Source organism: Schistocerca nitens, chromosome 3 (assembly GCF_023898315.1).
Source record: "Schistocerca nitens isolate TAMUIC-IGC-003100 chromosome 3, iqSchNite1.1, whole genome shotgun sequence".
Classification (NCBI taxonomy): Eukaryota; Metazoa; Arthropoda; class Insecta; order Orthoptera; family Acrididae; genus Schistocerca; species Schistocerca nitens.
Genome location: NC_064616.1, coordinates 369,849,318 through 369,853,859, shown reverse-complemented (window position 1 = coordinate 369,853,859; position 4,542 = coordinate 369,849,318). Strand labels below are relative to the sequence as shown.

Below are 4,542 nucleotides of genomic sequence, written 5' to 3'. Positions count from 1 at the left end.
TGAGGGTGAAACGGAGCTCTTGTTAGATGACGAATGCCATTGCATTTAAAAACTGTTCAAAATCACGTGAAGTGAACTGTGGACCTTTGCTCGACACAATTACTTCTGACAAACCTTCTATGCAAAATATGGAGGAAAACAAGTGTTACAAAAGTCAATGTGCACCCGTTGCCATGGCGACTGAGTCTTAGGCCAAGCTACGAATTCTTGTGGCGGAGCTGATTGGTTCTCCGCACATGGGAGACACTGCGACGTCATCTGTACAATGTGGGCGTCCAGGCCCTGACAAGTACAGGGCCGTCGCCCTAACTGTTTAGTGTGAACAATCCCCGAATGTTCTTGGTGGAGCAAAGGCCACACATCCTTTTGCAACACTGTGGGAATAAGTACACGTGATTTTCCACTGTCATTTTGAACTAGAATCACACCCTGTTGAACCGAAAGGTTATGCCGTCATGTAAAATATCGGCTCACAATTGAGTTCTGGATACTGTTCAATGAACGAGGCCAAGACGTGCCAATGTATTGCAACAAAATCATGAGATCTGAGTCGGCTTCCGTGGCCTGTGCTATTTTTCTGCAGTGCAAGGGAAAATTTTCCATTAATTCAGAGTCATGCGCATCGATTTGACAACAATATGCGGCAGATGCATCAGAATCAGAGTCTGAGCCAATCGGAAGGCGAGATACGGCATGCCATACTTTGCCGTAGGTCTGTACACAATTTCATATTGATACTGCGAAAGCAACAAAGCCCAGCGTTGCAATTTTTGAGCAGTGAGTGTAGGAACCGGCGTTGACGGATGGAACAAGGATTGCAGCGGCTTGTGATCTGCCACTAAATAGAACTTGCGACCATACAAATAGTGATGGAATTTTGTCTCACCATACACAATAGCGAGAGCTCTTTCTCTATTTCCGAATAATTTCACTGAGTTTGCATTAACAACTTGGAGGAAACATCAATAGATCTGTCTTGTGCACCAGTCCTGTGCGAAAGCAAAGCGCCGATTCCGTAGGAAGAAGTGTCGACTAGCAAAACTGCTGGCTTGGCGGGGTAGAAATGTACTAAACATCTGTCACTAAGCAAAGTTTCTGAAATGCGTCTTGACAGTCTTTAGTAAACACAAACTGTACATTTCTGCGACGCAAGCGATGCAACGGAGCCGCGATCTGAGCGGCATTCGGTATGAACCGAATGTAGTATGTCATTTTGCCTAATAATGACTGCAGTTCAGACACATTGCGAGGAAGAAGCAGATCACGGATTGCAATCAAATGAGATTGGAGGGGGTGCACACCCTGACTTTATCTCATGACCTAAGTACTGTAGTGCTGCTGTTGCACCTCTTCACTTACAAGGGAACCTCCCCATCGCACCCCCCTCAGATTTAGTTATAAGTTGGCACAGTGGATAGGCCTTGATAAACTGAACACAGATCAATTGAGAAAACAGGAAGTTGTGTGGAACTATGAAAAAATAAGCAAAATATACGAACTGAGTAGTCCATGGGCCACATAGGTAACATCATGGACAATTTGAGTTCAGGAGAGCTGTGGTCCCGTGGTAGCGTGAGCAGCTGCAGAACGAGAGGTTCTTGGTTCAAGTCTTCCCTCGAGTGAAAATTTTACTTTCTTTATTTTTGGATAGTTTTTATCTGTCCGTTCGTTCATTGACGTCTCTGTTCGCTGTAATAAGTTTAGTGTCTGTGTTTTGCGACCGCATCGTAAAACCGTGCGATTAGTAGACGAAAGGACGTGCCTCTCCAATGGGAACCGAAAACATTTGATCGCAAGGTCATAGGTCAACCGATTCCTCCACAGGAAAACACATCTGATATATTCTATACGACACTGGTGACGGCATATGCGTCACATGACAGGAATATGTTGTCGACCCACCTAACTTGTACACTTGGCGAATGGGTAATAAGATTCTTCTACCTTGCCCGATTTAGATTTTCTTGTGGATGTGATAATCACTCCCAAAACAGTGATGAAAACATAAGAGTTGGTCACATAAACTGAAAATAAGAAATTAAACTTTTCACTCGATGGAAGATTTGGACCAAGGACTTTTCGTTCCGCAGCTGCTCACGTTACCACGAGACCACGGCGTTCCTGCCTTCCCAATGTCCTTGATGTTGCGTATCTTCCCATGAACTACTCAGTTTGTATATTTTGCCTATTTTTTCACAGTTCCACACAACTTCTTCCTGTTTTCTCAATTGATCTGTGTTCAGTTTTTCAAGGCCTATCCAATGTGCCAACTTATAACTAAATCTGGGGGGGGGGGGTGCGATGGGGAGGTTCCCTTGTTAGAAAGAAAGCACTGATTTAACAGAAACGAGCAGTGAGAATAATACCTTAGTTTCACCAACAGACACTTGTACATGTTTCTTGAAGCAGTTAGGCTTTCTAACTGCTTCTCCTTGATATGTTAACTAAACTCCTCCCGAACGGGCCATGAAGGCCCAACGGTACTGACCGGCCGCCGTGTCATCCTCAGCCCACAGGCGTCACTGGATGCGGATATGGAGGGGCATGTGGTCAGCACACCGCTCTGCCGGCCGTATATCAGTTTCCGAGACGGGAGCCGTTACTTCTGAATCAAGCAGCTCCTCAGTTTGCCTCCCAAGGGCTGAGTGCACCCCGCTTGCCAACAGCGCTCGGCAGACCGGATGATAACCCATCCAAGTGCTAGCCCAGCCCGACAGCGCTTAACTTCGGTGATCCGACGGGAACCGGTGTTACCACTGCGGCAAGGCCGTTGGCTCTCCTTGATATGTACGAGATGTATTTAAAAAGTAACGGGAAACGGTGTAATTTTGTGTGTTGTATCAGTCCGATTCACACGATTTTCTCATTGTTTTGGTAACACGTCGAAAAAAAAATTCGTATAATGTTTTCAGCTGTCAAATACGTTGCATGGTTTTCGGTAGTATTGATTCGTATTCATTTCTTAATAAAAACATATCAGAAAACTTTTGTTAAATTGTGCTGTAAAAACTGAATGAAGTGCAGCAAGGTACTATAGATGTTAAATATTGCTTTTCATCAGCTTCCTATGAGGAAAACAGGCTTCAAGGATGGTATAAGCGTCCTGAAGACGGCCGTGAAGATGTCCAAGCTGATGAGTGCCCTTGATCCTCCAGCATATTTTCAACCAATGAAATCATGGAAAAAAGTTATGAACGATCACTGAATCACTGTCAGAGAAGCAGCTGATGTTTCGGAATCGACAGGCGAACAAAAACAGCAGCGAATGCAAGATTTAGTCTCGCGTTTTGTAACAGTAAGTGTAAATTCAGTCAGTCTGTAGCGCAGTAGATGCTCACTTATTTGTTTTGAAGACATTCGTCCGTCCGTTTAATCCTATTAAACCAGTCACTCAAGCCCCCGCTGTTACCTGTGACATCTCCGGCGCGGCAACTGACGTACGAGTATTTAGCTTTTCCTATAGTTTCCGAATAGTACATATCTTAAATTTCACGCGTTTTTCTATTTAAGAGTTTTAATCTCGCATTTTTCTAACTGCAAGAGCCAATTCAGGAATTCTACAGAGCAGTTTTCATTTCTTCTGAACAGCCAACTAAACAGCCCATTAAGGCATCAGCATCTATTTGTGACACGTCACGAGGGTAGCATGATGCACACCTAGGTTTCTGTCTGCTTTTAACCCTTTGTTTCCTGACATAAGAAAAAATTTACTTTTTAACATTTTCTTTGCAGAATTTATGCTATTGTGGCCTCAAATGACGGTAGGATTTTTTGTAAAATTTTATTTTATTTTTCACAACTTTTTTCTCTCCTGGTACTCAGAAGTACCGTCAGACTCCATGGACAGAATCACAACATGCGCAGAAAAATGCTACAATTTTTATAACTTGTACTTTATTCCACATAAATATTAAATATTTTTACATTAGAAAATTAACTAACATAAATATGATAATTCTGATTTTTTTTTAAATTTCGCATAAATTTATTCTAGAGCAACTTCACAATACATAGTAACTTAGCTATACATTTTTGACAGTATATACATATCACATATTTAGTGATACCTCATGAAATTGTAGGAAACAGTTCTTTTTCTCATTGCAGCACAAATACACTTTACATGTACTACATTGTGAATGTGGTCTCGACTGAATTTTATTTTTCGCACACAATTCGCATCGTCCTCTTTTACAACTGAACACTACAAAATGGTTTCCTCGGTTGCCAAGACGTACATCCTTCGGAACAGAAAAGTTATCCTTCCCTCTCTTTGGGAGAGTTATTTCATCTTTACCAGAGTTTCTCTTTTTGAGATTTGGCACTTGCTGTTCATTCATAAGCCCTAGTGCCACAGCACGCCTGAATTCCAGCAGTGGCAGTGCCCCATGTAGATCACTGAAAATGACGTAAGCATTGACAAAAGCAATTTGTATTGCTCCCCAGAAGAGACGGTGCCACCATTTCTTTGATCGCTTGTTAAGACCATAAGTTGAACGTAATCTGTCTGCATGATCCACACCACCCATGTTTTTATTGTAA

At 42.5% G+C, this 4,542-nt stretch overlaps 1 pseudogene; it reads right to left on the bottom strand.

Annotated features, from left to right (window-relative positions):
• Nucleotides 1–2,657: 2,657 nt before the first annotated feature.
• On the bottom strand, nt 2,658–2,775 carry LOC126250150 (5S ribosomal RNA; annotated as a pseudogene).
• Between the last annotated feature and the right edge of the window lie 1,767 nt (nt 2,776–4,542).